A 7,882-nucleotide genomic window follows, 5' to 3' on the forward strand; every position below is an offset into this window, starting at 1 on the left:
GTTGTCCAGCATTTAATCCAATCATTCAAGATCAGTTCAACAAATATTTGTTGTGTACTTAAATTATTACCACATTCCAGGCTCTGGTTCTAGGTACTAGGGATAAAATGAGGAATCAGACACAGTCCCTACTCTTGAATTTAATGTTTACTCATTAAATTTTATCTAATTTAATTTAATTTTCTTATAAATTCATTAGATTTCCTCTATAAGCATTTCCTGATGCCTGCCAACTGAAAGCGATTTCAGTTCTGTTCTAGGAATCTGGAAACTGTCCTCTGTTATCGTAGCCTTTTTACCACCACAGTACATAATGCCTCCCGTGTGGGCCATCATACATTCATCCTGGTCTGACAGCTTCTTGAGGACATATGGACTCCTGCAGAAATAAAATCTCCTTGAGTGGAGAGACTTGCCCTTTCTCCTTTTGATGTCTTTGGAGCCTAGAAATATTGAATTCATATTGACTTGAATTGGATATGGGAATCATGAGATATTAAAAAAATGAACGAGAACTTAAAACCAGAATGGCTCCAGAAGTGAATATAGGAACAAAGAAAAGGAATATGTGAAAAAAAAATCTCCTAGAAAAAGTGAATAAGAAAAAAAAAGAGACGAGTTCAGGAATTAATTAGAGCAAATGCTAGGATAGCTGTTTGTGGAAGTGGACCTAGATAAGGATAGAAATTAGGTTACCTTTCAAGTCTGAAAAGTTGTGTTCTGTAACTATGCTCCATAGCCTGTATTTACCTACCTCTGTAAAATGTAAACTTCATGAGGGTAGGAAATCTTACCTGTTTTCCTCATTATTATATCTTTGTTATCTAACTTATTGTTGAATAAAATTCCACTCTAAGTATCCTAGTAAAGTAGATCTTAATGTTGTCAGGATCTGCTCTTGATTCCTGGTTAACCACCTGTCTCTGTGGTGGGCTTAGCTCCTGCCCATAGATGGAAACATTTAAAACTAATTCTGGGGGCTTCCCTGGTGGCGCAGTGGTTGAGAGTCCACCTGCCGATGCAGGGGACACGGGTTCGTGCCCCGGTCCGGGAAGATCCCACATGCCGCGGAGCGGCTGGGCCTGTGGGCCGTGGCCGCTGGGCCTGCAGGTCCAGAGCCTGTGCTCCGCAACGGGAGAGGCCACAACGGTGAGGGGCCCGCGTACTGCAAAAAAACAAACAAACAAACCAAAAAACTAATCCTGGTGGAGCCAGACTTTGGGTTTAGACTCTCCCTTCCCAAGAGTGTTTCCTCTTTGATTCTTGGTTGCTTGGATGGGTGGTGTGTTAACTTCCCCTTCCCAATCTTGCTCTGGCTTCAGTTTTCTGCCTGAGACCTCATTTCCTCCTGGCTTCCCATTTCTTCCCTTTCTCTGCTTTCCAACTCTCTGGATTTCACACCAGGACATTGACTGACCTCTGGTTTGGTATGCGTCTTTCCTTTGATCCTTGGTTCCATTGTGACCACTTCTGGGTCTAGACCAATCTCACGCTTTTCAGTTTTCATTCCCTACATTAGTTCTCCTAGGCCTCCCTTATTTATCTACTGCTATTCTTGGGTCCCAAATTAACACTGAAGAAGAAACTATCAACAAAAGTTATAGAAAACAGAATCTTAGCAAATAAAAAAAACTATTGTTTTTGTGTGACCAAAATTGGCATTCTCCCTGCTTAGAGGAAATGGTGAATTAGACATGTTAGAGATATCAAATGTATACAGTTAGAACACTGAGTATGCTAAAGCATTCATTCAGTACAATGCTCACTCAAAAATCTTCCCAGGGTCTTCTCGTTGAAAAAACATTACTGATCATAAATGCTGCATCAAGCTAATATCTGAGCCAAAACATATATTTTCACAAGAAACCATAACTCCAAAAAAGGCACACACTATTGAGAGTATGGATAGCTTTCTAACCCTCATATGCCTGGCAAACCTGAAAAAAAAAAAAAATTAACACAGTCATGGGTTTACTAGACTCTCAGTTATATCAAGTACAAAAATAGTAGAAGTCGCAACATGTGCGGAACATTCAGACACCCCCTACATTGTGGTGATTCTTACCCAGGCTACTGGGTTAAAGTGATTGACCAAATGGCATCAAGAAAACTTTTGTCATCGCGGTAGGTTAAAAAGGGATATTTGTAATCTTTACGTATTTTTGTAATGAAGAGTGAATTAGGTAAAAATCATTCAACTGACATAGGAGAAGTCCCAATTAGTAATATTTCTCTCTTAAAAAAAAAAAAAGAAAAGAAAGAAAGAAGTGAGATATTTTGGTTTATCTTCTCTACCCCATTTTTAACCTTGTCTATATGCTTATTTTTATCAAAAACAGTCTCAAGAATTTTCATAATAAATCCAAATGATTCCAAGACAACAATTATTGTTTATTGGATGAATTACTGGGTTGGCCAAAACAAACTTTTTGGCCAACCCAAGATCTATATGCTATAAAGCTGCTAGTAAACCTTGTGTTGGAATTCTTTGAGGGTCTATTTGAGACTTTGAGAGTCACGGAATTTTGAATCTCTTTTGAACCACAGAGCTTGAACGGTCTAGAGTGTAACTGATAGAACAGAAACCTGATATTTGAATCTTGGCTTGTGAAGATTTTGTTCATCTCCCAAAGTGAAGGCCGTTTGGTGTAATGGGACTGGCATGACCTTAGAGTCAGGCAACTTGAAGTTTTAGTCCTGGCTTCTGTCACTAAGTCATATGGCTTTGGTCAAGTTGTTTTATCATATCCTTCATTTAAAATGTGAGGTATTTAGTCTTTAAATTTACACATTCTTAAGTTCTCTGAAACCCTGTTTGTCTCCAGTTTCCTCTGGCTGAAAATTTAAGAGGGGTCACTAATTGATTTAATAAAGATGAAGTGAACAGTTGGTATATGCAGGGATTTTGTTGCATTTTATAAGAAAGAAAAATATAAACCCAAAGCATCCATGTCTTAAATTAACCTCTCGGTGGTAACATGCTCACTGATGTGTGGTTGACAAAGTACAGAAAACTTTGTTGATCAGTTTCTAAGCACTTCATCCTTTCAATCTTGACCTTTACTTCACCCCCTAGTAACATCCTACAAGATGTTATTTCTCTTTCCCAGAGAATCCCGTCCAATTTTATCCCTGGGTGCTTCGGTGAGTTGTCTAGCGTTGCTGCACTTTGCCTGACTTTCTTCCCAATAACCAGTAAATAAAAATTTTCAACTCTCTCTTTTATACAGTGAGTACCCTCATGAGCTATTTGACAAGGATGTTGGGTACAGTTCTCTGTCATGTCTCTTGACCTGGCTGGAAGGAGCATTTTATTATTATTTATTATCAAGGTGCTACCTCTGCCTTCCCCAAACTTGGCACCTGAACTAGAAATGTTTGCGATCAATTAGTCAATTACTGTGACTATTTTAGATTTGTTGAGCCCATATCACACACAACAATATTTAAACTAGTTTATGTGCTATTGAAGTCCAATAAATGTCCTAGAAATGTAAATATTCTATGTGTATTATATATACATATATATATATAATGTTAGAAATGAAGTCCTGTCTCTTCCTTCATACAAACAAGAAAACAGGCATTAACTGGCTTGCAGAGGCCAAAGCAAGTTACTGATGGAATAAGCATGCACCATAATAGTTCTTGCTAGAGACAAGTTCAGTGTGAAAGATCTTCTGTTTGTCACCTCCTATATACCAAGCATTATTGTAAGAACTTTACTTGAATTAACTAGTTTAATTAACAACCCTCTTATGTCTGTTTTACAAATTAGGCAACTTAGACGTAGAGAAACAGAGTTTTCCAAGGTTACGTAGCTAGAATCCAGACTGGATTCTCTGGGAAAGAGAAACGATATTTTGCAGGGTGTTACCAGGGAGCGAGATAAAGTTCAGGATTGAAAGGATGAAATATTTGAACCCAGACAGTGAGACCCTGGAGTTCCTCTTCTGAGTTGCTAGCTACCTCTCCACAGCTGCAGAAATAAAACAATCTTTTTTTTTTTTTTTTTTTTTTTTGCTGTACGCGGGCCTCTCACTGTTGTGGCCTCTCCCGTTGCGGAGCACAGGCTCCGGACGCGCAGGCTCAGCGGCCATGGCTCACGGGCCCAGCCGCTCCGCGGCATGTGGGATCTTCCCGGACCGGGGCACGAACCCGCGTCCCCTGCATCGGCAGGCGGACTCTCAACCACTGCGCCACCAGGGAAGCCCAAAACAATCTTTTTTATGTGTTAAACTTCGTGGAGCCTTCCTTAATATTTATAGTGAAAGTGATTTGCATTTTTAATAAAGCTTTATTTGAATTTAAGTTTTATTCATGCTCTTGTCTTCAAATGAAGGAATCATATTAGATCTCTGACCGATGAACTCCCAGTCAAATGTGATTTTTAGAAATCTAATGGTTATGGAGTTATAGAGTATGTATGCATGCATTATGTGCTTAGAGACATTTAATAATTTAGGTTAGGTTACTGCTTTCTTGTGGACAGCTTTAAGACACCCACTCCCCCTGTAACACAAGCCCAAGTCTCTGTAGAAGATGTGATACTCACTGGCCAAGAAAGAAACTAGGTGGATCATTGTAGGTGTGTCTTTTTACTTCTGCCCCTTTTCTTACTGAGATCAGAGCCCCACGCTGAAGTTAACTTCACTGAAATTTCTGTAGGCCAGCACATATGGATCCAATTATTTAATTGTCTGCAGAGTTGTAAGGGCAGTTACTTCTACCAATATCAGCAATTTTGCCAGATTTGCACTGCACACTGAGGATGGCTCCTCTAACTGACCCTTTGTCCTTTTTGGAGGAAGCCAATCAGTAGCAGACACTGTTCGGTGAGTGGTGCCAGGTGTGCGTGTGTGTGTGTGTGTGTGTGTGTGTGTGTGTCTGTGTGTCTGTGTGTCTGTGTGTCTGTGTTCTGTGTGTGTGTGTGTATGCGTGTGTGTGGGAAGGAAAAATGTTTATGGTAAGCTAGTCATTTCAAAGGGAAAGGAATAAAGTGCCAAGCAAAAGGGAAAAATGGGAGAGAAAGAGAAAGAAGGGGATGGAGGGAGACAAAGGGAGAGAGCTTGCATGTTAAGGAATTTCCATGGAGTCTTTCTTTGTTTACTTTCAGGAAAAGCTGTTTCACAAATTTAATCACCACACAGCATGAGTGCTCCTAGTAAAATGTAACACTACGGCCATACCGTGTTAAATGAACTTAAGGAAGTTGCAGAGCTCGAATTACATTCTTATGGAAACAACTTTAAATTTTGAAAATACTTTGCTAGGCATCTAACCACACCTCAGCATGAGAGGTAAAGAGGCTGGTCTCCTCCTGAGTGTAGCACAGGACAGGACAGTGTCATTTTCCATAAAATCTCATCTTAAAACTAAAATTGACAAAGGTGACCAACCTCTTCACTTTAAGTTTTCTGCTGAATCTCTGCTCTGTTTCTCTGATTCCTTTTTAGTCTCATTCTTTTTAAAAATCTAATGCAGGAGGATTGATGTCAGCAAAATAGGGTGGAAGGAAAATTGCAAGGCAGAATTACTAAGGAGACGGCTTTCTCCTTCACCCTTTTGGAGAACATATCCCTTTACTTTTAATGATTTTTCAGTGCTACCTACAGGTGAGGAATGAAGCATACGCAGATAATTGCTAGGTGGAGCCCACATAAACTATCCCTCAAATGGTCATTGGGGGTCTGTGCTAGCAAGATGCCTCCTGCCCTCATAGCCTCACTATTGTTTATTAATGACAGGTAATATGTTTTATATTCCCACACTACTGGCTTTTCCTTCCCTTACCTGGGAGAGCTGATCATATACTAGCCGGCCCCTCTTGAACACAGACCAAGACCAAATATTTTCAGCATAAATACAGTATTACCAAGTGGTGCTATTCTATATACTAAGTAGCATATTACATAGGGTACACTGGTTAATAAATAAGATGCCAACGTGGCACGTTGAAACCGAGTCCCCCTAGAACCGAGTTCCCTTACCAAGTTTATGATTGATCTCTCTATCCAAAATGTCATTCCCTTTCTTGTCCCCTCTGACCTCAGTCCTTTACTAACTGAACACTCATCAACCAGAATCAGATGACTTAAATTGCTGCTGTCAATAACATGGTTAATGCACTAAAACTGCTATTATAGATAGCATCATTAACATATAAACTCAGGCTGTTTCTCCAGGGCAAGATGAGCTCACAGACCCTGAGCCGTGGACCACTTGGCCAGAGAATCTAAACCAGAGACATTCTGACTCCTGAACTAGATTAAGAAATGTCACAAGATGATGATTAATCCAGCCTCTTTGTTTTAAAACACCCCCAACCCAAAGACCAAGTGGGAGTGGATCTGAGGCTTGTCTTCCTCTCCCTTGCTTGGTGTCCTGCAGTAGACCCTTACCTTGGGGCGAATCCCCACTGCCAGAGTTTGGCTTTCTGCCCTGCGGGCACGTGAGCTCTTTGCTTGGTTATATCTAGTCTAACTTCAACTAAGGACTTAAAAACAAGAGTGCTTTCTGTTATATTATTATAAGACAGTGACTTGCCACAGGTGCTGTGTACAGCTTTGGGGGAAGTTAAATCACTATCCTTGATATATTATCATTTGGCATAAAAGTTCGGTTCACCAATAACCAGTGTTTTAATAATAAATATAGCAACCATTTACTGAGCTCATGCTATATGGCAAGGGCCCTGAGTACATACATTATTCTACATTATCCATAAAAACACTAGGAGGCAGAAACGATTGTTTCTCCATTTTATGAGCAGTGAAATTGAGCCACAGAGAGGCTAATAACTTGCCTGTCTTCAGAGGGTTGAGAGGCCGAGTCAGGATTAGAATCCAGAGCTCACATTTCTAACCACTGTCCTAACCTTCAGCTTCCATCCATGTAGATAGTTTACCAACACGGAAATTATTCCCAAGCAACATGGTTCAGCTATGCTGGACATGTACAAAGATGAATAAACAGGAGGAATGTCAAAATCAACATGTCATGAGCTGGGCTAAAATGGAAACTTCCATGGGAACGGTGAGGAGAGAGTAGAAGAAATAGCTTAAAGGTTGCATGAGCTTCCAAAATAGCACGTACAACATGGGCTCATCTTGACAACAAAAATAAGAAACAAACAAAAACCCTACCCTATGGATGTATATGAAAAAAAGAAAGATCGAGTATTATACTGTAGTTATCAGTGGTTTTCTCTACGTAGAGGAATTGTGTTTTTTCTTCTTTGAGGGTTTTTTTTGTATTATTTACAGAAAGCATGTATTGCTTGTGCAATTAAAAATTAGTTGATCATTGTTGAAAAATGGGGTTCGTTATACTATTCTTTCTTCTTTTGTTTATGTTTAAAATTTTCACACTAAAGAGCTTAGAAAGGGAGTTAGAAAATAATCACGTAAAACACAGACTAATCCTTCGTGTGACTGCTGGGGCTTGTTGGGTAAGAGTGGTGTCAACGAAAAGAGTCAACGAACAATCTATGGTAGGAATAGAACAGAGTTTTATTTGAGTCAAACTGAGGACTGTAGCCCGGCAGACGGCCTCTCAGATAACTCGGAGGAACTGCTCCAGGGAAGCATGGTTTTCAGTACGGTTTTATGTCTTCTCAGAACAAAGAAGATCGAACAAGTCAGGGATATATACCTTCAAGGTTTTCAGAAAAAGCCAGATCAGCACATACATCAGCACAATGAGTCACTATGACCTTGGTACCTGGGAAGGGAGTCTTATTGTGGAAGAACAAGCACTGACGTCCCAGGAAGGGAGACATTTAATCTTTGCTTTTAACATGGACATGCTTTACTTCTGCCCAATGTGCCCTTTTCTTTATTAATTAAACCAGATGTACAATGTATGTTTGATAGGCCACAAA

The sequence above is a fragment of the Stenella coeruleoalba genome (genome assembly GCF_951394435.1).
Source record: "Stenella coeruleoalba genome assembly, chromosome: 4".
Taxonomy (NCBI): domain Eukaryota; kingdom Metazoa; phylum Chordata; class Mammalia; order Artiodactyla; family Delphinidae; genus Stenella; species Stenella coeruleoalba.